Source organism: Carassius carassius, chromosome 2 (genome assembly GCF_963082965.1).
Source record: "Carassius carassius chromosome 2, fCarCar2.1, whole genome shotgun sequence".
NCBI classification, from domain to species: domain Eukaryota; kingdom Metazoa; phylum Chordata; class Actinopteri; order Cypriniformes; family Cyprinidae; genus Carassius; species Carassius carassius.
The window spans coordinates 39,870,000-39,897,826 of record NC_081756.1 but is presented as its reverse complement, the minus strand read 5'-3'; the positions used below and the strand labels follow the sequence as shown (position 1 = coordinate 39,897,826).

The window sequence follows — 27,827 nt, the reverse complement described above, 5'->3', positions numbered from 1 at the left end:
ACTTCAAATTGAATCTAATTTGGGGTGAATTTGGTGATTTAAAAACAGAAATTTCAAACCTGGTTAACTTAAATTAAATTAAAACAAAATGTTTAAATGAATTAATAAAATTAATATCAATAAATACAATCAATATTGCGTTGAGTCACTTTGAGTGGAAGTCAATGGGGGCCTATTTTCGAAATGTAAAATCAGAAATGTCATAAGGTTAAAATAAAACCAAACCAATTAAAATAAAATAAAATAAAATAAAACACTGTGGTGATGCACTTTGAGTGCAGGTAATTTGGGGTGAATGTAGTGATTTTAAAACAGAAAGGGCATGCCTATATTTTCCTACAATGAAACAATATTTGCTGATGAGTTTAATGATTTTTTTTTTTTTTGAGATGATAAAAAACTCTTGTCCTGTTCCAAGTACTGAAAAAGTACCAAAATAGCTGAAATGTCTCATTTGTTTACTTGCAAATCATTTGATCACACACCAACATCAGTGAAAAATGAACATGAGAATGTGTTTTTTGTTAAGTTATTGAAAAATTAACTTTAAATCTAAGAGGGTACATCTCCTGTGTAGTTTACCACTAAGGGGCTCGGATGACAATCAAATTTGGGAAGCTCCGTCTCAAGCTGAAGAGAGGAGTGCCATTTCCAAAAGAGCACGCGGCGCTCAAGAGTTTGTAGTAGAGACAGAGAAAAGGCCTGTCTATCGCCTCCTGCAGGAGAAATGAAGAATGACGAGGCTGAGCTGTCCTTTGTCACACCGCAAGCAGAAAGAGGGCACAGAGAAAGCGAAAACACAGAAAAAAGAAGCAGCAGCAAATCCGTTTAAAAGTGTAAAGGAACTAGAATGAAAGCTGAGCCTTGGACAAGCGTGTTAGCTGAAGGAAAAGCAAAAGCTTACAGCACCTGGTATTCCCAGGCGGTCTCCCATCCAAGTACTAACCAGGCCCGACCCTGCTTAGCTTCCGAGATCGGACGAGATCGGGCGTGCTCAGGGTGGTATGGCCGTAAGCGAGTACAACAGTCAAGAGCGAGCTATTTAAAGAAGACACACAGGCTGGCGAAAGAGAAACAGACCCTTTTCCATTTAAAAAAGTGGAAAAGTCTTCTCTCTTTTTTAGATATGAATTAAATTAAGGGAAAGAAATAAGTAACAATAAAAAATATGCATTTTAATACATAAATACATTCACAAAAATCAATGTCGCGGTGACGCACTTTGTGTGGAAGTAATGGGGGCCTGTTTCTCAACTTTAAAATCACAAATGTCTTCTGGTTAAAATTGAATTAAATAAAAGTAAACAAATATTGGCTTACTTTAAACTGAATGTAATTTGGGGTGATTTTGTTGATTTAAAAACGGGAAATTTCTAACCTGGTTACATTCAATTAAAACAAAATGTTTAAATGAATTAATAAAATTCATATAAATAAATACAATCAATATTGCGTTGAGGCACTTTGAGTGGAAGTAAATGGGGGCCTATTTTTTTAATTTAAAATCAGAAATGTCATAAGGTTAAAATAAAACCAAACCAATTAAAATGAAATAAAATAAAATAAAACATTGGGGTGATGCACTTTGAGTGCAGGTAATTTGGGGTGAATGTAGTGATTTTAAAACAGAAAGGGCATGCCTATATTTTCCTACAATGAAACAATATTTGCTGACGAGTTTAATGATTTTTATTTTTATTTTCTTAATTTTAACTTTATCATCAGAAATGTCATCTGGTTCAAATAAAAACAAACCGAACCAAATAAAAACTAAAAAATAAAAGTAAACAAATATTGCGGTTAGGCACTTTAAAATGAATGTAATTTGGGGTGAATTTGGTGATTTTAAAACAGATATTTCAAACCTGGTTAACTTAAATAAAATAAAATAAAAATGTTGAAATGAATTAATAAAATGAATATCAATAAATACAATCAATATTGCGTTGAGTCACTTGGAAGTCAATGGGGGCCTATTTTTGAAATTTAAAATCAGAAATGTCATCTGGTTAAAGTAAAACCAAACCAATTAAAATAAAATAAAATAAAATAAAATATTGTGGTGATGCACTTTGAGTGCAGGTAATTTGGGTTGAATTTAGTGATTTTAAAACAGAAAGGGCATGCCTATATTTTCCTACAATGAAACAATATTTGCTGACGAGTTTAATGAATTTTTTTATTTTTTTATTTTAACTTTATCATCAGAAATGTCATCTGGTTCAAATAAAACCAAACCGAACCAAATAAAAAATAAAAGTAAACAAGTACTGCGGTTAGGCACTTCAAATTGAATCTAATTTGGGGTGAATTTGGTGATTTAAAAACAGAAATTTCAAACCTGGTTAACTTAAATTAAATTAAAACAAAATGTTTAAATGAATTAATAAAATTAATATCAATAAATACAATCAATATTGCGTTGAGTCACTTTGAGTGGAAGTCAATGGGGGCCTATTTTCGAAATGTAAAATCAGAAATGTCATAAGGTTAAAATAAAACCAAACCAATTAAAATAAAATAAAATAAAATAAAACACTGTGGTGATGCACTTTGAGTGCAGGTAATTTGGGGTGAATGTAGTGATTTTAAAACAGAAAGGGCATGCCTATATTTTCCTACAATGAAACAATATTTGCTGATGAGTTTAATGATTTTTTTTTTTTTTGAGATGATAAAAAACTCTTGTCCTGTTCCAAGTACTGAAAAAGTACCAAAATAGCTGAAATGTCTCATTTGTTTACTTGCAAATCATTTGATCACACACCAACATCAGTGAAAAATGAACATGAGAATGTGTTTTTTGTTAAGTTATTGAAAAATTAACTTTAAATCTAAGAGGGTACATCTCCTGTGTAGTTTACCACTAAGGGGCTCGGATGACAATCAAATTTGGGAAGCTCCGTCTCAAGCTGAAGAGAGGAGTGACATTTCCAAAAGAGCACGCGGCGCTCAAGAGTTTGTAGTAGAGACAGAGAAAAGGCCTGTCTATCGCCTCCTGCAGGAGAAATGAAGAATGACGAGGCTGAGCTGTCCTTTGTCACACCGCAAGCAGAAAGAGGGCACAGAGAAAGCGAAACACAGAAAAAAGAAGCAGCAGCAAATCCGTTTAAAAGTGTAAAGGAACTAGAATGAAAGCTGAGCCTTGGACAAGCGTGTTAGCTGAAGGAAAAGCAAAAGCTTACAGCACCTGGTATTCCCAGGCGGTCTCCCATCCAAGTACTAACCAGGCCCGACCCTGCTTAGCTTCCGAGATCGGACGAGATCGGGCGTGCTCAGGGTGGTATGGCCGTAAGCGAGTACAACAGTCAAGAGCGAGCTATTTAAAGAAGACACACAGGCTGGCGAAAGAGAAACAGACCCTTTTCAATTTAAAAAAGTGGAAAAGTCTTCTCTCTTTTTTAGATATGAATTAAATTAAGGGAAAGAAATAAGTAACAATAAAAAATATGCATTTTAATACATAAATACATTCACAAAAATCAATGTCGCGGTGACGCACTTTGTGTGGAAGTAATGGGGGCCTGTTTCTCAACTTTAAAATCACAAATGTCTTCTGGTTAAAATTGAATTAAATAAAAGTAAACAAATATTGGCTTACTTTAAACTGAATGTAATTTGGGGTGATTTTGTTGATTTAAAAACGGGAAATTTCTAACCTGGTTACATTCAATTAAAACAAAATGTTTAAATGAATTAATAAAATTCATATAAATAAATACAATCAATATTGCGTTGAGGCACTTTGAGTGGAAGTAAATGGGGGCCTATTTTTTAAATTTAAAATCAGAAATGTCATAAGGTTAAAATAAAACCAAACCAATTAAAATGAAATAAAATAAAATAAAACATTGGGGTGATGCACTTTGAGTGCAGGTAATTTGGGGTGAATGTAGTGATTTTAAAACAGAAAGGGCATGCCTATATTTTCCTACAATGAAACAATATTTGCTGACGAGTTTAATGATTTTTATTTTTTAATTTTAACTTTATCATCAGAAATGTCATCTGGTTCAAATAAAAACAAACCGAACCAAATAAAAACTAAAAAATAAAAGTAAACAAATATTGCGGTTAGGCACTTTAAAATGAATGTAATTTGGGGTGAATTTGGTGATTTTAAAACAGATATTTCAAACCTGGTTAACTTAAATAAAATAAAAAAAAAATGTTGAAATGAATTAATAAAATGAATATCAATAAATACAATCAATATTGCGTTGAGTCACTTGGAAGTCAATGGGGGCCTATTTTTGAAATTTAAAATCAGAAATGTCATCTGGTTAAAGTAAAACCAAACCAATTAAAATAAAATAAAATAAAATAAAATATTGTGGTGATGCACTTTGAGTGCAGGTAATTTGGGTTGAATTTAGTGATTTTAAAACAGAAAGGGCATGCCTATATTTTCCTACAATGAAACAATATTTGCTGACGAGTTTAATGAATTTTTTTATTTTTTTATTTTAACTTTATCATCAGAAATGTCATCTGGTTCAAATAAAACCAAACCGAACCAAATAAAAAATAAAAGTAAACAAATACTGCGGTTAGGCACTTCAAATTGAATGTAATTTGGGGTGAATTTGGTGATTTAAAAACAGAAATTTCAAACCTGGTTAACTTAAATTAAATTAAAACAAAATGTTTAAATGAATTAATAAAATTAATATCAATAAATACAATCAATATTGCGTTGAGTCACTTTGAGTGGAAGTCAATGGGGGCCTATTTTCGAAATGTAAAATCAGAAATGTCATAAGGTTAAAATAAAACCAAACCAATTAAAATAAAATAAAATAAAATAAAACACTGTGGTGATGCACTTTGAGTGCAGGTAATTTGGGGTGAATGTAGTGATTTTAAAACAGAAAGGGCATGCCTATATTTTCCTACAATGAAACAATATTTGCTGATGAGTTTAATGATTTTTTTTTTTTTTGAGATGATAAAAAACTCTTGTCCTGTTCCAAGTACTGAAAAAGTACCAAAATAGCTGAAATGTCTCATTTGTTTACTTGCAAATCATTTGATCACACACCAACATCAGTGAAAAATGAACATGAGAATGTGTTTTTTGTTAAGTTATTGAAAAATTAACTTTAAATCTAAGAGGGTACATCTCCTGTGTAGTTTACCACTAAGGGGCTCGGATGACAATCAAATTTGGGAAGCTCCGTCTCAAGCTGAAGAGAGGAGTGTCATTTCCAAAAGAGCACGCGGCGCTCAAGAGTTTGTAGTAGAGACAGAGAAAAGGCCTGTCTATCGCCTCCTGCAGGAGAAATGAAGAATGACGAGGCTGAGCTGTCCTTTGTCACACCGCAAGCAGAAAGAGGGCACAGAGAAAGCGAAAACACAGAAAAAAGAAGCAGCAGCAAATCCGTTTAAAAGTGTAAAGGAACTAGAATGAAAGCTGAGCCTTGGACAAGCGTGTTAGCTGAAGGAAAAGCAAAAGCTTACAGCACCTGGTATTCCCAGGCGGTCTCCCATCCAAGTACTAACCAGGCCCGACCCTGCTTAGCTTCCGAGATCGGACGAGATCGGGCGTGCTCAGGGTGGTATGGCCGTAAGCGAGTACAACAGTCAAGAGCGAGCTATTTAAAGAAGACACACAGGCTGGCGAAAGAGAAACAGACCCTTTTCCATTTAAAAAAGTGGAAAAGTCTTCTCTCTTTTTTAGATATGAATTAAATTAAGGGAAAGAAATAAGTAACAATAAAAAATATGCATTTTAATACATAAATACATTCACAAAAATCAATGTCGCGGTGACGCACTTTGTGTGGAAGTAATGGGGGCCTGTTTCTCAACTTTAAAATCACAAATGTCTTCTGGTTAAAATTGAATTAAATAAAAGTAAACAAATATTGGCTTACTTTAAACTGAATGTAATTTGGGGTGATTTTGTTGATTTAAAAACGGGAAATTTCTAACCTGGTTACATTCAATTAAAACAAAATGTTTAAATGAATTAATAAAATTCATATAAATAAATACAATCAATATTGCGTTGAGGCACTTTGAGTGGAAGTAAATGGGGGCCTATTTTTTAAATTTAAAATCAGAAATGTCATAAGGTTAAAATAAAACCAAACCAATTAAAATGAAATAAAATAAAATAAAACATTGGGGTGATGCACTTTGAGTGCAGGTAATTTGGGGTGAATGTAGTGATTTTAAAACAGAAAGGGCATGCCTATATTTTCCTACAATGAAACAATATTTGCTGACGAGTTTAATGATTTTTATTTTTATTTTTTAATTTTAACTTTATCATCAGAAATGTCATCTGGTTCAAATAAAAACAAACCGAACCAAATAAAAAATAAAAAATAAAAGTAAACAAATATTGCGGTTAGGCACTTTAAAATGAATGTAATTTGGGGTGAATTTGGTGATTTTAAAACAGATATTTCAAACCTGGTTAACTTAAATAAAATAAAAAAAAAATGTTGAAATGAATTAATAAAATGAATATCAATAAATACAATCAATATTGCGTTGAGTCACTTGGAAGTCAATGGGGGCCTATTTTTGAAATTTAAAATCAGAAATGTCATCTGGTTAAAGTAAAACCAAACCAATTAAAATAAAATAAAATAAAATAAAATATTGTGGTGATGCACTTTGAGTGCAGGTAATTTGGGTTGAATTTAGTGATTTTAAAACAGAAAGGGCATGCCTATATTTTCCTACAATGAAACAATATTTGCTGACGAGTTTAATGAATTTTTTTATTTTTTTATTTTAACTTTATCATCAGAAATGTCATCTGGTTCAAATAAAACCAAACCGAACCAAATAAAAAATAAAAGTAAACAAATACTGCGGTTAGGCACTTCAAATTGAATGTAATTTGGGGTGAATTTGGTGATTTAAAAACAGAAATTTCAAACCTGGTTAACTTAAATTAAATTAAAACAAAATGTTTAAATGAATTAATAAAATTAATATCAATAAATACAATCAATATTGCGTTGAGTCACTTTGAGTGGAAGTCAATGGGGGCCTATTTTCGAAATGTAAAATCAGAAATGTCATAAGGTTAAAATAAAACCAAACCAATTAAAATAAAATAAAATAAAATAAAACACTGTGGTGATGCACTTTGAGTGCAGGTAATTTGGGGTGAATGTAGTGATTTTAAAACAGAAAGGGCATGCCTATATTTTCCTACAATGAAACAATATTTGCTGATGAGTTTAATGATTTTTTTTTTTTTGAGATGATAAAAAACTCTTGTCCTGTTCCAAGTACTGAAAAAGTACCAAAATAGCTGAAATGTCTCATTTGTTTACTTGCAAATCATTTGATCACACACCAACATCAGTGAAAAATGAACATGAGAATGTGTTTTTTGTTAAGTTATTGAAAAATTAACTTTAAATCTAAGAGGGTACATCTCCTGTGTAGTTTACCACTAAGGGGCTCGGATGACAATCAAATTTGGGAAGCTCCGTCTCAAGCTGAAGAGAGGAGTGTCATTTCCAAAAGAGCATGCGGCGCTCAAGAGTTTGTAGTAGAGACAGAGAAAAGGCCTGTCTATCGCCTCCTGCAGGAGAAATGAAGAATGACGAGGCTGAGCTGTCCTTTGTCACACCGCAAGCAGAAAGAGGGCACAGAGAAAGCGAAAACACAGAAAAAAGAAGCAGCAGCAAATCCGTTTAAAAGTGTAAAGGAACTAGAATGAAAGCTGAGCCTTGGACAGGCGTGTTAGCTGAAGGAAAAGCAAAAGCTTACAGCACCTGGTATTCCCAGGCGGTCTCCCATCCAAGTACTAACCAGGCCCGACCCTGCTTAGCTTCCGAGATCGGACGAGATCGGGCGTGCTCAGGGTGGTATGGCCGTAAGCGAGTACAACAGTCAAGAGCGAGCTATTTAAAGAAGACACACAGGCTGGCGAAAGAGAAACAGACCCTTTTCCACTCAAAAAAGTGGAAAAGTCTTCTCTCTTTTTTAGATATGAATTAAATTAAGGGAAAGAAATAAGTAACAATAAAAAATATGCATTTTAATAAATAAATACATTCACAAAAATCAATGTCGCGGTGACGCACTTTGTGTGGAAGTAATCGGGGCCTGTTTCTCAACTTTAAAATCACAAATGTCTTCTGGTTAAAATTGAATTAAATAAAAGTAAACAAATATTGGCTTACTTTAAACTGAATGTAATTTGGGGTGATTTTGTTGATTAAAAAACGGGAAATTTCTAACCTGGTTAAATTCAATTAAAACAAAATGTTTAAATGAATTAATAAAATTCATATCAATAAATACAATCAATATTGCGTTGAGGCACTTTGAGTGGAAGTAAATGGGGGCCTATTTTTTAAATTTAAAATCAGAAATGTCATAAGGTTAAAATAAAACCAAACCAATTAAAATGAAATAAAATAAAATAAAACATTGGGGTGATGCACTTTGAGTGCAGGTAATTTGGGATGAATGTAGTGATTTTAAAACAGAAAGGGCATGCCTATATTTTCCTACAATGAAACAATATTTGCTGACGAGTTTAATGATTTTTATTTTTTAATTTTAACTTTATCATCAGAAATGTCATCTGGTTCAAATAAAAACAAACCGAACCAAATAAAAACTAAAAAATAAAAGTAAACAAATATTGCGGTTAGGCACTTTAAAATGAATGTAATTTGGGGTGAATTTGGTGATTTTAAAACAGATATTTCAAACCTGGTTAACTTAAATAAAATTAAAAAAAAATGTTGAAATGAATTAATAAAATGAATATCAATAAATACAATCAATATTGCGTTGAGTCACTTGGAAGTCAATGGGGGCCTATTTTTGAAATTTAAAATCAGAAATGTCATCTGGTTAAAGTAAAACCAAACCAATTAAAATAAAATAAAATAAAATAAAATAAAATATTGTGGTGATGCACTTTGAGTGCAGGTAATTTGGGTTGAATTTAGTGATTTTAAAACAGAAAGGGCATGCCTATATTTTCCTACAATGAAACAATATTTGCTGACGAGTTTAATGAATTTTTTTATTTTTTTATTTTAACTTTATCATCAGAAATGTCATCTGGTTCAAATAAAACCAAACCGAACCAAATAAAAAATAAAAGTAAACAAATACTGCGGTTAGGCACTTCAAATTGAATGTAATTTGGGGTGAATTTGGTGATTTAAAAACAGAAATTTCAAACCTGGTTAACTTAAATTAAATTAAAACAAAATGTTTAAATGAATTAATAAAATTAATATCAATAAATACAATCAATATTGCGTTGAGTCACTTTGAGTGGAAGTCAATGGGGGCCTATTTTCGAAATGTAAAATCAGAAATGTCATAAGGTTAAAATAAAACCAAACCAATTAAAATAAAATAAAATAAAATAAAACACTGTGGTGATGCACTTTGAGTGCAGGTAATTTGGGGTGAATGTAGTGATTTTAAAACAGAAAGGGCATGCCTATATTTTCCTACAATGAAACAATATTTGCTGATGAGTTTAATGATTTTTTTTTTTTTTGAGATGATAAAAAACTCTTGTCCTGTTCCAAGTACTGAAAAAGTACCAAAATAGCTGAAATGTCTCATTTGTTTACTTGCAAATCATTTGATCACACACCAACATCAGTGAAAAATGAACATGAGAATGTGTTTTTTGTTAAGTTATTGAAAAATTAACTTTAAATCTAAGAGGGTACATCTCCTGTGTAGTTTACCACTAAGGGGCTCGGATGACAATCAAATTTGGGAAGCTCCGTCTCAAGCTGAAGAGAGGAGTGTCATTTCCAAAAGAGCACGCGGCGCTCAAGAGTTTGTAGTAGAGACAGAGAAAAGGCCTGTCTATCGCCTCCTGCAGGAGAAATGAAGAATGACGAGGCTGAGCTGTCCTTTGTCACACCGCAAGCAGAAAGAGGGCACAGAGAAAGCGAAAACACAGAAAAAAGAAGCAGCAGCAAATCCGTTTAAAAGTGTAAAGGAACTAGAATGAAAGCTGAGCCTTGGACAAGCGTGTTAGCTGAAGGAAAAGCAAAAGCTTACAGCACCTGGTATTCCCAGGCGGTCTCCCATCCAAGTACTAACCAGGACCGACCCTGCTTAGCTTCCGAGATCGGACGAGATCGGGCGTGCTCAGGGTGGTATGGCCGTAAGCGAGTACAACAGTCAAGAGCGAGCTATTTAAAGAAGACACACAGGCTGGCGAAAGAGAAACAGACCCTTTTCCACTCAAAAAAGTGGAAAAGTCTTCTCTCTTTTTTAGATATGAATTAAATTAAGGGAAAGAAATAAGTAACAGTAAAAAATATGCATTTTAATACATAAATACATTCACAAAAATCAATGTCGCGGTGACGCACTTTGTGTGGAAGTAATGGGGGCCTGTTTCTCAACTTTAAAATCACAAATGTCTTCTGGTTAAAATTGAATTAAATAAAAGTAAACAAATATTGGCTTACTTTAAACTGAATGTAATTTGGGGTGATTTTGTTGATTTAAAAACGGGAAATTTCTAACCTGGTTAAATTCAATTAAAACAAAATGTTTAAATGAATTAATAAAATGAATATCAATAAATACAATCAATATTGCGTTGAGGCACTTTGAGTGGAAGTAAATGGGGGCCTATTTTTTAAATTTAAAATCAGAAATGTCATAAGGTTAAAATAAAACCAAACCAATTAAAATGAAATAAAATAAAATAAAACATTGGGGTGATGCACTTTGAGTGCAGGTAATTTGGGGTGAATGTAGTGACTTTAAAACAGAAAGGGCATGCCTATATTTTCCTACAATGAAACAATATTTGCTGACGAGTTTAATGATTTTTATTTTTATTTTTTAATTTTAACTTTATCATCAGAAATGTCATCTGGTTCAAATAAAAACAAACCGAACCAAATAAAAACTAAAAAATAAAAGTAAACAAATATTGCGGTTAGGCACTTTAAAATGAATGTAATTTGGGGTGAATTTGGTGATTTTAAAACAGATATTTCAAACCTGGTTAACTTAAATAAAATAAAAAAAAAATGTTGAAATGAATTAATAAAATGAATATCAATAAATACAATCAATATTGCGTTGAGTCACTTGGAAGTCAATGGGGGCCTATTTTTGAAATTTAAAATCAGAAATGTCATCTGGTTAAAGTAAAACCAAACCAATTAAAATAAAATAAAATAAAATAAAATATTGTGGTGATGCACTTTGAGTGCAGGTAATTTGGGTTGAATTTAGTGATTTTAAAACAGAAAGGGCATGCCTATATTTTCCTACAATGAAACAATATTTGCTGACGAGTTTAATGAATTTTTTAATTTTTTTATTTTAACTTTATCATCAGAAATGTCATCTGGTTCAAATAAAACCAAACCGAACCAAATAAAAAATAAAAGTAAACAAATACTGCGGTTAGGCACTTCAAATTGAATGTAATTTGGGGTGAATTTGGTGATTTAAAAACAGAAATTTCAAACCTGGTTAACTTAAATTAAATTAAAACAAAATGTTTAAATGAATTAATAAAATTAATATCAATAAATACAATCAATATTGCGTTGAGTCACTTTGAGTGGAAGTCAATGGGGGCCTATTTTCGAAATGTAAAATCAGAAATGTCATAAGGTTAAAATAAAACCAAACCAATTAAAATAAAATAAAACACTGTGGTGATGCACTTTGAGTGCAGGTAATTTGGGGTGAATGTAGTGATTTTAAAACAGAAAGGGCATGCCTATATTTTCCTACAATGAAACAATATTTGCTGATGAGTTTAATGATTTTTTTTTTTTTTGAGATGATAAAAAACTCTTGTCCTGTTCCAAGTACTGAAAAAGTACCAAAATAGCTGAAATGTCTCATTTGTTTACTTGCAAATCATTTGATCACACACCAACATCAGTGAAAAATGAACATGAGAATGTGTTTTTTGTTAAGTTATTGAAAAATTAACTTTAAATCTAAGAGGGTACATCTCCTGTGTAGTTTACCACTAAGGGGCTCGGATGACAATCAAATTTGGGAAGCTCCGTCTCAAGCTGAAGAGAGGAGTGTCATTTCCAAAAGAGCACGCGGCGCTCAAGAGTTTGTAGTAGAGACAGAGAAAAGGCCTGTCTATCGCCTCCTGCAGGAGAAATGAAGAATGACGAGGCTGAGCTGTCCTTTGTCACACCGCAAGCAGAAAGAGGGCACAGAGAAAGCGAAAACACAGAAAAAAGAAGCAGCAGCAAATCCGTTTAAAAGTGTAAAGGAACTAGAATTAAAGCTGAGCCTTGGACAAGCGTGTTAGCTGAAGGAAAAGCAAAAGCTTACAGCACCTGGTATTCCCAGGCGGTCTCCCATCCAAGTACTAACCAGGCCCGACCCTGCTTAGCTTCCGAGATCGGACGAGATCGGGCGTGCTCAGGGTGGTATGGCCGTAAGCGAGTACAACAGTCAAGAGCGAGCTATTTAAAGAAGACACACAGGCTGGCGAAAGAGAAACAGACCCTTTTCCATTTAAAAAAGTGGAAAAGTCTTCTCTCTTTTTTAGATATGAATTAAATTAAGGGAAAGAAATAAGTAACAATAAAAAATATGCATTTTAATACATAAATACATTCACAAAAATCAATGTCGCGGTGACGCACTTTGTGTGGAAGTAATGGGGGCCTGTTTCTCAACTTTAAAATCACAAATGTCTTCTGGTTAAAATTGAATTAAATAAAAGTAAACAAATATTGGCTTACTTTAAACTGAATGTAATTTGGGGTGATTTTGTTGATTTAAAAACGGGAAATTTCTAACCTGGTTACATTCAATTAAAACAAAATGTTTAAATGAATTAATAAAATTCATATAAATAAATACAATCAATATTGCGTTGAGGCACTTTGAGTGGAAGTAAATGGGGGCCTATTTTTTAAATTTAAAATCAGAAATGTCATAAGGTTAAAATAAAACCAAACCAATTAAAATGAAATAAAATAAAATAAAACATTGGGGTGATGCACTTTGAGTGCAGGTAATTTGGGGTGAATGTAGTGATTTTAAAACAGAAAGGGCATGCCTATATTTTCCTACAATGAAACAATATTTGCTGACGAGTTTAATGATTTTTATTTTTATTTTTTAATTTTAACTTTATCATCAGAAATGTCATCTGGTTCAAATAAAAACAAACCGAACCAAATAAAAACTAAAAAATAAAAGTAAACAAATATTGCGGTTAGGCACTTTAAAATGAATGTAATTTGGGGTGAATTTGGTGATTTTAAAACAGATATTTCAAACCTGGTTAACTTAAATAAAATAAAATAAAAATGTTGAAATGAATTAATAAAATGAATATCAATAAATACAATCAATATTGCGTTGAGTCACTTGGAAGTCAATGGGGGCCTATTTTTGAAATTTAAAATCAGAAATGTCATCTGGTTAAAGTAAAACCAAACCAATTAAAATAAAATAAAATAAAATAAAATATTGTGGTGATGCACTTTGAGTGCAGGTAATTTGGGTTGAATTTAGTGATTTTAAAACAGAAAGGGCATGCCTATATTTTCCTACAATGAAACAATATTTGCTGACGAGTTTAATGAATTTTTTTATTTTTTTATTTTAACTTTATCATCAGAAATGTCATCTGGTTCAAATAAAACCAAACCGAACCAAATAAAAAATAAAAGTAAACAAATACTGCGGTTAGGCACTTCAAATTGAATGTAATTTGGGGTGAATTTGGTGATTTAAAAACAGAAATTTCAAACCTGGTTAACTTAAATTAAATTAAAACAAAATGTTTAAATGAATTAATAAAATTAATATCAATAAATACAATCAATATTGCGTTGAGTCACTTTGAGTGGAAGTAAATGGGGGCCTATTTTCGAAATGTAAAATCAGAAATGTCATAAGGTTAAAATAAAACCAAACCAATTAAAATAAAATAAAATAAAATAAAACACTGTGGTGATGCACTTTGAGTGCAGGTAATTTGGGGTGAATGTAGTGATTTTAAAACAGAAAGGGCATGCCTATATTTTCCTACAATGAAACAATATTTGCTGATGAGTTTAATGATTTTTTTTTTTTTTGAGATGATAAAAAACTCTTGTCCTGTTCCAAGTACTGAAAAAGTACCAAAATAGCTGAAATGTCTCATTTGTTTACTTGCAAATCATTTGATCACACACCAACATCAGTGAAAAATGAACATGAGAATGTGTTTTTTGTTAAGTTATTGAAAAATTAACTTTAAATCTAAGAGGGTACATCTCCTGTGTAGTTTACCACTAAGGGGCTCGGATGACAATCAAATTTGGGAAGCTCCGTCTCAAGCTGAAGAGAGGAGTGTCATTTCCAAAAGAGCACGCGGCGCTCAAGAGTTTGTAGTAGAGACAGAGAAAAGGCCTGTCTATCGCCTCCTGCAGGAGAAATGAAGAATGACGAGGCTGAGCTGTCCTTTGTCACACCGCAAGCAGAAAGAGGGCACAGAGAAAGCGAAAACACAGAAAAAAGAAGCAGCAGCAAATCCGTTTAAAAGTGTAAAGGAACTAGAATGAAAGCTGAGCCTTGGACAAGCGTGTTAGCTGAAGGAAAAGCAAAAGCTTACAGCACCTGGTATTCCCAGGCGGTCTCCCATCCAAGTACTAACCAGGCCCGACCCTGCTTAGCTTCCGAGATCGGACGAGATCGGGCGTGCTCAGGGTGGTATGGCCGTAAGCGAGTACAACAGTCAAGAGCGAGCTATTTAAAGAAGACACACAGGCTGGCGAAAGAGAAACAGACCCTTTTCCACTCAAAAAAGTGGAAAAGTCTTCTCTCTTTTTTAGATATGAATTAAATTAAGGGAAAGAAATAAGTAACAATAAAAAATATGCATTTTAATAAATAAATACATTCACAAAAATCAATGTCGCGGTGACGCACTTTGTGTGGAAGTAATCGGGGCCTGTTTCTCAACTTTAAAATCACAAATGTCTTCTGGTTAAAATTGAATTAAATAAAAGTAAACAAATATTGGCTTACTTTAAACTGAATGTAATTTGGGGTGATTTTGTTGATTAAAAAACGGGAAATTTCTAACCTGGTTAAATTCAATTAAAACAAAATGTTTAAATGAATTAATAAAATTCATATCAATAAATACAATCAATATTGCGTTGAGGCACTTTGAGTGGAAGTAAATGGGGGCCTATTTTTTAAATTTAAAATCAGAAATGTCATAAGGTTAAAATAAAACCAAACCAATTAAAATGAAATAAAATAAAATAAAACATTGGGGTGATGCACTTTGAGTGCAGGTAATTTGGGGTGAATGTAGTGATTTTAAAACAGAAAGGGCATGCCTATATTTTCCTACAATGAAACAATATTTGCTGACGAGTTTAATGATTTTTATTTTTTAATTTTAACTTTATCATCAGAAATGTCATCTGGTTCAAATAAAAACAAACCGAACCAAATAAAAACTAAAAAATAAAAGTAAACAAATATTGCGGTTAGGCACTTTAAAATGAATGTAATTTGGGGTGAATTTGGTGATTTTAAAACAGATATTTCAAACCTGGTTAACTTAAATAAAATAAAAAAAAAATGTTGAAATGAATTAATAAAATGAATATCAATAAATACAATCAATATTGCGTTGAGTCACTTGGAAGTCAATGGGGGCCTATTTTTGAAATTTAAAATCAGAAATGTCATCTGGTTAAAGTAAAACCAAACCAATTAAAATAAAATAAAATAAAATAAAATATTGTGGTGATGCACTTTGAGTGCAGGTAATTTGGGTTGAATTTAGTGATTTTAAAACAGAAAGGGCATGCCTATATTTTCCTACAATGAAACAATATTTGCTGACGAGTTTAATGAATTTTTTTATTTTTTTATTTTAACTTTATCATCAGAAATGTCATCTGGTTCAAATAAAACCAAACCGAACCAAATAAAAAATAAAAGTAAACAAATACTGCGGTTAGGCACTTCAAATTGAATGTAATTTGGGGTGAATTTGGTGATTTAAAAACAGAAATTTCAAACCTGGTTAACTTAAATTAAATTAAAACAAAATGTTTAAATGAATTAATAAAATTAATATCAATAAATACAATCAATATTGCGTTGAGTCACTTTGAGTGGAAGTCAATGGGGGCCTATTTTCGAAATGTAAAATCAGAAATGTCATAAGGTTAAAATAAAACCAAACCAATTAAAATAAAATAAAATAAAATAAAACACTGTGGTGATGCACTTTGAGTGCAGGTAATTTGGGGTGAATGTAGTGATTTTAAAACAGAAAGGGCATGCCTATATTTTCCTACAATGAAACAATATTTGCTGATGAGTTTAATGATTTTTTTTTTTTTGAGATGATAAAAAACTCTTGTCCTGTTCCAAGTACTGAAAAAGTACCAAAATAGCTGAAATGTCTCATTTGTTTACTTGCAAATCATTTGATCACACACCAACATCAGTGAAAAATGAACATGAGAATGTGTTTTTTGTTAAGTTATTGAAAAATTAACTTTAAATCTAAGAGGGTACATCTCCTGTGTAGTTTACCACTAAGGGGCTCGGATGACAATCAAATTTGGGAAGCTCCGTCTCAAGCTGAAGAGAGGAGTGTCATTTCCAAAAGAGCACGCGGCGCTCAAGAGTTTGTAGTAGAGACAGAGAAAAGGCCTGTCTATCGCCTCCTGCAGGAGAAATGAAGAATGACGAGGCTGAGCTGTCCTTTGTCACACCGCAAGCAGAAAGAGGGCACAGAGAAAGCGAAAACACAGAAAAAAGAAGCAGCAGCAAATCCGTTTAAAAGTGTAAAGGAACTAGAATGAAAGCTGAGCCTTGGACAGGCGTGTTAGCTGAAGGAAAAGCAAAAGCTTACAGCACCTGGTATTCCCAGGCGGTCTCCCATCCAAGTACTAACCAGGCCCGACCCTGCTTAGCTTCCGAGATCGGACGAGATCGGGCGTGCTCAGGGTGGTATGGCCGTAAGCGAGTACAACAGTCAAGAGCGAGCTATTTAAAGAAGACACACAGGCTGGCGAAAGAGAAACAGACCCTTTTCCACTCAAAAAAGTGGAAAAGTCTTCTCTCTTTTTTAGATATGAATTAAATTAAGGGAAAGAAATAAGTAACAATAAAAAATATGCATTTTAATAAATAAATACATTCACAAAAATCAATGTCGCGGTGACGCACTTTGTGTGGAAGTAATCGGGGCCTGTTTCTCAACTTTAAAATCACAAATGTCTTCTGGTTAAAATTGAATTAAATAAAAGTAAACAAATATTGGCTTACTTTAAACTGAATGTAATTTGGGGTGATTTTGTTGATTAAAAAACGGGAAATTTCTAACCTGGTTAAATTCAATTAAAACAAAATGTTTAAATGAATTAATAAAATTCATATCAATAAATACAATCAATATTGCGTTGAGGCACTTTGAGTGGAAGTAAATGGGGGCCTATTTTTTAAATTTAAAATCAGAAATGTCATAAGGTTAAAATAAAACCAAACCAATTAAAATGAAATAAAATAAAATAAAACATTGGGGTGATGCACTTTGAGTGCAGGTAATTTGGGGTGAATGTAGTGATTTTAAAACAGAAAGGGCATGCCTATATTTTCCTACAATGAAACAATATTTGCTGACGAGTTTAATGATTTTTATTTTTTAATTTTAACTTTATCATCAGAAATGTCATCTGGTTCAAATAAAAACAAACCGAACCAAATAAAAACTAAAAAATAAAAGTAAACAAATATTGCGGTTAGGCACTTTAAAATGAATGTAATTTGGGGTGAATTTGGTGATTTTAAAACAGATATTTCAAACCTGGTTAACTTAAATAAAATAAAAAAAAAATGTTGAAATGAATTAATAAAATGAATATCAATAAATACAATCAATATTGCGTTGAGTCACTTGGAAGTCAATGGGGGCCTATTTTTGAAATTTAAAATCAGAAATGTCATCTGGTTAAAGTAAAACCAAACCAATTAAAATAAAATAAAATAAAATAAAATATTGTGGTGATGCACTTTGAGTGCAGGTAATTTGGGTTGAATTTAGTGATTTTAAAACAGAAAGGGCATGCCTATATTTTCCTACAATGAAACAATATTTGCTGACGAGTTTAATGAATTTTTTTATTTTTTTATTTTAACTTTATCATCAGAAATGTCATCTGGTTCAAATAAAACCAAACCGAACCAAATAAAAAATAAAAGTAAACAAATACTGCGGTTAGGCACTTCAAATTGAATGTAATTTGGGGTGAATTTGGTGATTTAAAAACAGAAATTTCAAACCTGGTTAACTTAAATTAAATTAAAACAAAATGTTTAAATGAATTAATAAAATTAATATCAATAAATACAATCAATATTGCGTTGAGTCACTTTGAGTGGAAGTCAATGGGGGCCTATTTTCGAAATGTAAAATCAGAAATGTCATAAGGTTAAAATAAAACCAAACCAATTAAAATAAAATAAAATAAAATAAAACACTGTGGTGATGCACTTTGAGTGCAGGTAATTTGGGGTGAATGTAGTGATTTTAAAACAGAAAGGGCATGCCTATATTTTCCTACAATGAAACAATATTTGCTGATGAGTTTAATGATTTTTTTTTTTTTGAGATGATAAAAAACTCTTGTCCTGTTCCAAGTACTGAAAAAGTACCAAAATAGCTGAAATGTCTCATTTGTTTACTTGCAAATCATTTGATCACACACCAACATCAGTGAAAAATGAACATGAGAATGTGTTTTTTGTTAAGTTATTGAAAAATTAACTTTAAATCTAAGAGGGTACATCTCCTGTGTAGTTTACCACTAAGGGGCTCGGATGACAATCAAATTTGGGAAGCTCCGTCTCAAGCTGAAGAGAGGAGTGTCATTTCCAAAAGAGCACGCGGCGCTCAAGAGTTTGTAGTAGAGACAGAGAAAAGGCCTGTCTATCGCCTCCTGCAGGAGAAATGAAGAATGACGAGGCTGAGCTGTCCTTTGTCACACCGCAAGCAGAAAGAGGGCACAGAGAAAGCGAAAACACAGAAAAAAGAAGCAGCAGCAAATCCGTTTAAAAGTGTAAAGGAACTAGAATGAAAGCTGAGCCTTGGACAGGCGTGTTAGCTGAAGGAAAAGCAAAAGCTTACAGCACCTGGTATTCCCAGGCGGTCTCCCATCCAAGTACTAACCAGGCCCGACCCTGCTTAGCTTCCGAGATCGGACGAGATCGGGCGTGCTCAGGGTGGTATGGCCGTAAGCGAGTACAACAGTCAAGAGCGAGCTATTTAAAGAAGACACACAGGCTGGCGAAAGAGAAACAGACCCTTTTCCACTCAAAAAAGTGGAAAAGTCTTCTCTCTTTTTTAGATATGAATTAAATTAAGGGAAAGAAATAAGTAACAATAAAAAATATGCATTTTAATAAATAAATACATTCACAAAAATCAATGTCGCGGTGACGCACTTTGTGTGGAAGTAATCGGGGCCTGTTTCTCAACTTTAAAATCACAAATGTCTTCTGGTTAAAATTGAATTAAATAAAAGTAAACAAATATTGGCTTACTTTAAACTGAATGTAATTTGGGGTGATTTTGTTGATTAAAAAACGGGAAATTTCTAACCTGGTTAAATTCAATTAAAACAAAATGTTTAAATGAATTAATAAAATTCATATCAATAAATACAATCAATATTGCGTTGAGGCACTTTGAGTGGAAGTAAATGGGGGCCTATTTTTTAAATTTAAAATCAGAAATGTCATAAGGTTAAAATAAAACCAAACCAATTAAAATGAAATAAAATAAAATAAAACATTGGGGTGATGCACTTTGAGTGCAGGTAATTTGGGGTGAATGTAGTGATTTTAAAACAGAAAGGGCATGCCTATATTTTCCTACAATGAAACAATATTTGCTGACGAGTTTAATGATTTTTATTTTTTAATTTTAACTTTATCATCAGAAATGTCATCTGGTTCAAATAAAAACAAACCGAACCAAATAAAAACTAAAAAATAAAAGTAAACAAATATTGCGGTTAGGCACTTTAAAATGAATGTAATTTGGGGTGAATTTGGTGATTTTAAAACAGATATTTCAAACCTGGTTAACTTAAATAAAATTAAAAAAAAATGTTGAAATGAATTAATAAAATGAATATCAATAAATACAATCAATATTGCGTTGAGTCACTTGGAAGTCAATGGGGGCCTATTTTTGAAATTTAAAATCAGAAATGTCATCTGGTTAAAGTAAAACCAAACCAATTAAAATAAAATAAAATAAAATAAAATATTGTGGTGATGCACTTTGAGTGCAGGTAATTTGGGTTGAATTTAGTGATTTTAAAACAGAAAGGGCATGCCTATATTTTCCTACAATGAAACAATATTTGCTGACGAGTTTAATGAATTTTTTTATTTTTTTATTTTAACTTTATCATCAGAAATGTCATCTGGTTCAAATAAAACCAAACCGAACCAAATAAAAAATAAAAGTAAACAAATACTGCGGTTAGGCACTTCAAATTGAATGTAATTTGGGGTGAATTTGGTGATTTAAAAACAGAAATTTCAAACCTGGTTAACTTAAATTAAATTAAAACAAAATGTTTAAATGAATTAATAAAATTAATATCAATAAATACAATCAATATTGCGTTGAGTCACTTTGAGTGGAAGTCAATGGGGGCCTATTTTCGAAATGTAAAATCAGAAATGTCATAAGGTTAAAATAAAACCAAACCAATTAAAATAAAATAAAACACTGTGGTGATGCACTTTGAGTGCAGGTAATTTGGGGTGAATGTAGTGATTTTAAAACAGAAAGGGCATGCCTATATTTTCCTACAATGAAACAATATTTGCTGATGAGTTTAATGATTTTTTTTTTTTTTGAGATGATAAAAAACTCTTGTCCTGTTCCAAGTACTGAAAAAGTACCAAAATAGCTGAAATGTCTCATTTGTTTACTTGCAAATCATTTGATCACACACCAACATCAGTGAAAAATGAACATGAGAATGTGTTTTTTGTTAAGTTATTGAAAAATTAACTTTAAATCTAAGAGGGTACATCTCCTGTGTAGTTTACCACTAAGGGGCTCGGATGACAATCAAATTTGGGAAGCTCCGTCTCAAGCTGAAGAGAGGAGTGTCATTTCCAAAAGAGCACGCGGCGCTCAAGAGTTTGTAGTAGAGACAGAGAAAAGGCCTGTCTATCGCCTCCTGCAGGAGAAATGAAGAATGACGAGGCTGAGCTGTCCTTTGTCACACCGCAAGCAGAAAGAGGGCACAGAGAAAGCGAAAACACAGAAAAAAGAAGCAGCAGCAAATCCGTTTAAAAGTGTAAAGGAACTAGAATGAAAGCTGAGCCTTGGACAAGCGTGTTAGCTGAAGGAAAAGCAAAAGCTTACAGCACCTGGTATTCCCAGGCGGTCTCCCATCCAAGTACTAACCAGGCCCGACCTTGCTTAGCTTCCGAGATCGGACGAGATCGGGCGTGCTCAGGGTGGTATGGCCGTAAGCGAGTACAACAGTCAAGAGCGAGCTATTTAAAGAAGACACACAGGCTGGCGAAAGAGAAACAGACCCTTTTCCATTTAAAAAAGTGGAAAAGTCTTCTCTCTTTTTTAGATATGAATTAAATTAAGGGAAAGAAATAAGTAACAATAAAAAATATGCATTTTAATACATAAATACATTCACAAAAATCAATGTCGCGGTGACGCACTTTGTGTGGAAGTAATGGGGGCCTGTTTCTCAACTTTAAAATCACAAATGTCTTCTGGTTAAAATTGAATTAAATAAAAGTAAACAAATATTGGCTTACTTTAAACTGAATGTAATTTGGGGTGATTTTGTTGATTTAAAAACGGGAAATTTCTAACCTGGTTACATTCAATTAAAACAAAATGTTTAAATGAATTAATAAAATTCATATAAATAAATACAATCAATATTGCGTTGAGGCACTTTGAGTGGAAGTAAATGGGGGCCTATTTTTTAAATTTAAAATCAGAAATGTCATAAGGTTAAAATAAAACCAAACCAATTAAAATGAAATAAAATAAAATAAAACATTGGGGTGATGCACTTTGAGTGCAGGTAATTTGGGGTGAATGTAGTGATTTTAAAACAGAAAGGGCATGCCTATATTTTCCTACAATGAAACAATATTTGCTGACGAGTTTAATGATTTTTATTTTTATTTTTTAATTTTAACTTTATCATCAGAAATGTCATCTGGTTCAAATAAAAACAAACCGAACCAAATAAAAACTAAAAAATAAAAGTAAACAAATATTGCGGTTAGGCACTTTAAAATGAATGTAATTTGGGGTGAATTTGGTGATTTTAAAACAGATATTTCAAACCTGGTTAACTTAAATAAAATAAAAAAAAAATGTTGAAATGAATTAATAAAATGAATATCAATAAATACAATCAATATTGCGTTGAGTCACTTGGAAGTCAATGGGGGCCTATTTTTGAAATTTAAAATCAGAAATGTCATCTGGTTAAAGTAAAACCAAACCAATTAAAATAAAATAAAATAAAATAAAATATTGTGGTGATGCACTTTGAGTGCAGGTAATTTGGGTTGAATTTAGTGATTTTAAAACAGAAAGGGCATGCCTATATTTTCCTACAATGAAACAATATTTGCTGACGAGTTTAATGAATTTTTTTATTTTTTTATTTTAACTTTATCATCAGAAATGTCATCTGGTTCAAATAAAACCAAACCGAACCAAATAAAAAATAAAAGTAAACAAATACTGCGGTTAGGCACTTCAAATTGAATGTAATTTGGGGTGAATTTGGTGATTTAAAAACAGAAATTTCAAACCTGGTTAACTTAAATTAAATTAAAACAAAATGTTTAAATGAATTAATAAAATTAATATCAATAAATACAATCAATATTGCGTTGAGTCACTTTGAGTGGAAGTCAATGGGGGCCTATTTTCGAAATGTAAAATCAGAAATGTCATAAGGTTAAAATAAAACCAAACCAATTAAAATAAAATAAAATAAAATAAAACACTGTGGTGATGCACTTTGAGTGCAGGTAATTTGGGGTGAATGTAGTGATTTTAAAACAGAAAGGGCATGCCTATATTTTCCTACAATGAAACAATATTTGCTGATGAGTTTAATGATTTTTTTTTTTTTGAGATGATAAAAAACTCTTGTCCTGTTCCAAGTACTGAAAAAGTACCAAAATAGCTGAAATGTCTCATTTGTTTACTTGCAAATCATTTGATCACACACCAACATCAGTGAAAAATGAACATGAGAATGTGTTTTTTGTTAAGTTATTGAAAAATTAACTTTAAATCTAAGAGGGTACATCTCCTGTGTAGTTTACCACTAAGGGGCTCGGATGACAATCAAATTTGGGAAGCTCCGTCTCAAGCTGAAGAGAGGAGTGTCATTTCCAAAAGAGCACGCGGCGCTCAAGAGTTTGTAGTAGAGACAGAGAAAAGGCCTGTCTATCGCCTCCTGCAGGAGAAATGAAGAATGACGAGGCTGAGCTGTCCTTTGTCACACCGCAAGCAGAAAGAGGGCACAGAGAAAGCGAAAACACAGAAAAAAGAAGCAGCAGCAAATCCGTTTAAAAGTGTAAAGGAACTAGAATGAAAGCTGAGCCTTGGACAGGCGTGTTAGCTGAAGGAAAAGCAAAAGCTTACAGCACCTGGTATTCCCAGGCGGTCTCCCATCCAAGTACTAACCAGGCCCGACCCTGCTTAGCTTCCGAGATCGGACGAGATCGGGCGTGCTCAGGGTGGTATGGCCGTAAGCGAGTACAACAGTCAAGAGCGAGCTATTTAAAGAAGACACACAGGCTGGCGAAAGAGAAACAGACCCTTTTCCACTCAAAAAAGTGGAAAAGTCTTCTCTCTTTTTTAGATATGAATTAAATTAAGGGAAAGAAATAAGTAACAATAAAAAATATGCATTTTAATAAATAAATACATTCACAAAAATCAATGTCGCGGTGACGCACTTTGTGTGGAAGTAATCGGGGCCTGTTTCTCAACTTTAAAATCACAAATGTCTTCTGGTTAAAATTGAATTAAATAAAAGTAAACAAATATTGGCTTACTTTAAACTGAATGTAATTTGGGGTGATTTTGTTGATTAAAAAACGGGAAATTTCTAACCTGGTTAAATTCAATTAAAACAAAATGTTTAAATGAATTAATAAAATTCATATCAATAAATACAATCAATATTGCGTTGAGGCACTTTGAGTGGAAGTAAATGGGGGCCTATTTTTTAAATTTAAAATCAGAAATGTCATAAGGTTAAAATAAAACCAAACCAATTAAAATGAAATAAAATAAAATAAAACATTGGGGTGATGCACTTTGAGTGCAGGTAATTTGGGGTGAATGTAGTGATTTTAAAACAGAAAGGGCATGCCTATATTTTCCTACAATGAAACAATATTTGCTGACGAGTTTAATGATTTTTATTTTTTAATTTTAACTTTATCATCAGAAATGTCATCTGGTTCAAATAAAAACAAACCGAACCAAATAAAAACTAAAAAATAAAAGTAAACAAATATTGCGGTTAGGCACTTTAAAATGAATGTAATTTGGGGTGAATTTGGTGATTTTAAAACAGATATTTCAAACCTGGTTAACTTAAATAAAATTAAAAAAAAATGTTGAAATGAATTAATAAAATGAATATCAATAAATACAATCAATATTGCGTTGAGTCACTTGGAAGTCAATGGGGGCCTATTTTTGAAATTTAAAATCAGAAATGTCATCTGGTTAAAGTAAAACCAAACCAATTAAAATAAAATAAAATAAAATAAAATATTGTGGTGATGCACTTTGAGTGCAGGTAATTTGGGTTGAATTTAGTGATTTTAAAACAGAAAGGGCATGCCTATATTTTCCTACAATGAAACAATATTTGCTGACGAGTTTAATGAATTTTTTTATTTTTTTATTTTAACTTTATCATCAGAAATGTCATCTGGTTCAAATAAAACCAAACCGAACCAAATAAAAAATAAAAGTAAACAAATACTGCGGTTAGGCACTTCAAATTGAATGTAATTTGGGGTGAATTTGGTGATTTAAAAACAGAAATTTCAAACCTGGTTAACTTAAATTAAATTAAAACAAAATGTTTAAATGAATTAATAAAATTAATATCAATAAATACAATCAATATTGCGTTGAGTCACTTTGAGTGGAAGTCAATGGGGGCCTATTTTCGAAATGTAAAATCAGAAATGTCATAAGGTTAAAATAAAACCAAACCAATTAAAATAAAATAAAATAAAATAAAACACTGTGGTGATGCACTTTGAGTGCAGGTAATTTGGGGTGAATGTAGTGATTTTAAAACAGAAAGGGCATGCCTATATTTTCCTACAATGAAACAATATTTGCTGATGAGTTTAATGATTTTTTTTTTTTTTGAGATGATAAAAAACTCTTGTCCTGTTCCAAGTACTGAAAAAGTACCAAAATAGCTGAAATGTCTCATTTGTTTACTTGCAAATCATTTGATCACACACCAACATCAGTGAAAAATGAACATGAGAATGTGTTTTTTGTTAAGTTATTGAAAAATTAACTTTAAATCTAAGAGGGTACATCTCCTGTGTAGTTTACCACTAAGGGGCTCGGATGACAATCAAATTTGGGAAGCTCCGTCTCAAGCTGAAGAGAGGAGTGTCATTTCCAAAAGAGCACGCGGCGCTCAAGAGTTTGTAGTAGAGACAGAGAAAAGGCCTGTCTATCGCCTCCTGCAGGAGAAATGAAGAATGACGAGGCTGAGCTGTCCTTTGTCACACCGCAAGCAGAAAGAGGGCACAGAGAAAGCGAAAACACAGAAAAAAGAAGCAGCAGCAAATCCGTTTAAAAGTGTAAAGGAACTAGAATGAAAGCTGAGCCTTGGACAGGCGTGTTAGCTGAAGGAAAAGCAAAAGCTTACAGCACCTGGTATTCCCAGGCGGTCTCCCATCCAAGTACTAACCAGGCCCGACCCTGCTTAGCTTCCGAGATCGGACGAGATCGGGCGTGCTCAGGGTGGTATGGCCGTAAGCGAGTACAACAGTCAAGAGCGAGCTATTTAAAGAAGACACACAGGCTGGCGAAAGAGAAACAGACCCTTTTCCACTCAAAAAAGTGGAAAAGTCTTCTCTCTTTTTTAGATATGAATTAAATTAAGGGAAAGAAATAAGTAACAATAAAAAATATGCATTTTAATAAATAAATACATTCACAAAAATCAATGTCGCGGTGACGCACTTTGTGTGGAAGTAATCGGGGCCTGTTTCTCAACTTTAAAATCACAAATGTCTTCTGGTTAAAATTGAATTAAATAAAAGTAAACAAATATTGGCTTACTTTAAACTGAATGTAATTTGGGGTGATTTTGTTGATTAAAAAACGGGAAATTTCTAACCTGGTTAAATTCAATTAAAACAAAATGTTTAAATGAATTAATAAAATTCATATCAATAAATACAATCAATATTGCGTTGAGGCACTTTGAGTGGAAGTAAATGGGGGCCTATTTTTTAAATTTAAAATCAGAAATGTCATAAGGTTAAAATAAAACCAAACCAATTAAAATGAAATAAAATAAAATAAAACATTGGGGTGATGCACTTTGAGTGCAGGTAATTTGGGGTGAATGTAGTGATTTTAAAACAGAAAGGGCATGCCTATATTTTCCTACAATGAAACAATATTTGCTGACGAGTTTAATGATTTTTATTTTTTAATTTTAACTTTATCATCAGAAATGTCATCTGGTTCAAATAAAAACAAACCGAACCAAATAAAAACTAAAAAATAAAAGTAAACAAATATTGCGGTTAGGCACTTTAAAATGAATGTAATTTGGGGTGAATTTGGTGATTTTAAAACAGATATTTCAAACCTGGTTAACTTAAATAAAATAAAAAAAAAATGTTGAAATGAATTAATAAAATGAATATCAATAAATACAATCAATATTGCGTTGAGTCACTTGGAAGTCAATGGGGGCCTATTTTTGAAATTTAAAATCAGAAATGTCATCTGGTTAAAGTAAAACCAAACCAATTAAAATAAAATAAAATAAAATAAAATATTGTGGTGATGCACTTTGAGTGCAGGTAATTTGGGTTGAATTTAGTGATTTTAAAACAGAAAGGGCATGCCTATATTTTCCTACAATGAAACAATATTTGCTGACGAGTTTAATGAATTTTTTTATTTTTTTATTTTAACTTTATCATCAGAAATGTCATCTGGTTCAAATAAAACCAAACCGAACCAAATAAAAAATAAAAGTAAACAAATACTGCGGTTAGGCACTTCAAATTGAATGTAATTTGGGGTGAATTTGGTGATTTAAAAACAGAAATTTCAAACCTGGTTAACTTAAATTAAATTAAAACAAAATGTTTAAATGAATTAATAAAATTAATATCAATAAATACAATCAATATTGCGTTGAGTCACTTTGAGTGGAAGTCAATGGGGGCCTATTTTCGAAATGTAAAATCAGAAATGTCATAAGGTTAAAATAAAACCAAACCAATTAAAATAAAATAAAATAAAATAAAACACTGTGGTGATGCACTTTGAGTGCAGGTAATTTGGGGTGAATGTAGTGATTTTAAAACAGAAAGGGCATGCCTATATTTTCCTACAATGAAACAATATTTGCTGATGAGTTTAATGATTTTTTTTTTTTTGAGATGATAAAAAACTCTTGTCCTGTTCCAAGTACTGAAAAAGTACCAAAATAGCTGAAATGTCTCATTTGTTTACTTGCAAATCATTTGATCACACACCAACATCAGTGAAAAATGAACATGAGAATGTG

General features: G+C 32.1%; 12 non-coding genes across 12 annotated transcripts; all 12 read right to left on the bottom strand.

Annotated features, from left to right (window-relative positions):
• Window positions 1–897: 897 nt before the first annotated feature.
• On the bottom strand, window positions 898–1,016 carry LOC132112682 (5S ribosomal RNA). Its single transcript, XR_009425017.1, has one exon. It is a non-coding gene; the product is annotated as a 5S ribosomal RNA (ribosomal RNA).
• A 2,162-nt stretch (window positions 1,017–3,178) lies between these two features.
• Window positions 3,179–3,297, bottom strand: LOC132112677 (5S ribosomal RNA). Its single transcript, XR_009425015.1, has one exon. It is a non-coding gene; the product is annotated as a 5S ribosomal RNA (ribosomal RNA).
• Window positions 3,298–5,453: 2,156 nt separating this feature from the next.
• On the bottom strand, window positions 5,454–5,572 carry LOC132112670 (5S ribosomal RNA). The gene has a single exon (XR_009425014.1). It is a non-coding gene; the product is annotated as a 5S ribosomal RNA (ribosomal RNA).
• A 2,161-nt stretch (window positions 5,573–7,733) lies between these two features.
• On the bottom strand, window positions 7,734–7,852 carry LOC132112664 (5S ribosomal RNA). The gene has a single exon (XR_009425011.1). It is a non-coding gene; the product is annotated as a 5S ribosomal RNA (ribosomal RNA).
• Window positions 7,853–10,013: 2,161 nt separating this feature from the next.
• Window positions 10,014–10,132, bottom strand: LOC132112397 (5S ribosomal RNA). The gene has a single exon (XR_009424942.1). It is a non-coding gene; the product is annotated as a 5S ribosomal RNA (ribosomal RNA).
• Window positions 10,133–12,284: 2,152 nt separating this feature from the next.
• Window positions 12,285–12,403, bottom strand: LOC132112657 (5S ribosomal RNA). The gene has a single exon (XR_009425010.1). It is a non-coding gene; the product is annotated as a 5S ribosomal RNA (ribosomal RNA).
• Window positions 12,404–14,565: 2,162 nt separating this feature from the next.
• On the bottom strand, window positions 14,566–14,684 carry LOC132112655 (5S ribosomal RNA). Its single transcript, XR_009425009.1, has one exon. It is a non-coding gene; the product is annotated as a 5S ribosomal RNA (ribosomal RNA).
• Window positions 14,685–16,839: 2,155 nt separating this feature from the next.
• On the bottom strand, window positions 16,840–16,958 carry LOC132112651 (5S ribosomal RNA). Its single transcript, XR_009425008.1, has one exon. It is a non-coding gene; the product is annotated as a 5S ribosomal RNA (ribosomal RNA).
• Window positions 16,959–19,113: 2,155 nt separating this feature from the next.
• LOC132112640 (5S ribosomal RNA) lies at window positions 19,114–19,232 on the bottom strand. Its single transcript, XR_009425006.1, has one exon. It is a non-coding gene; the product is annotated as a 5S ribosomal RNA (ribosomal RNA).
• Window positions 19,233–21,378: 2,146 nt separating this feature from the next.
• On the bottom strand, window positions 21,379–21,497 carry LOC132112390 (5S ribosomal RNA). The gene has a single exon (XR_009424940.1). It is a non-coding gene; the product is annotated as a 5S ribosomal RNA (ribosomal RNA).
• Window positions 21,498–23,658: 2,161 nt separating this feature from the next.
• Window positions 23,659–23,777, bottom strand: LOC132112633 (5S ribosomal RNA). The gene has a single exon (XR_009425005.1). It is a non-coding gene; the product is annotated as a 5S ribosomal RNA (ribosomal RNA).
• Window positions 23,778–25,933: 2,156 nt separating this feature from the next.
• LOC132112629 (5S ribosomal RNA) lies at window positions 25,934–26,052 on the bottom strand. The gene has a single exon (XR_009425004.1). It is a non-coding gene; the product is annotated as a 5S ribosomal RNA (ribosomal RNA).
• Window positions 26,053–27,827: the final 1,775 nt, after the last annotated feature.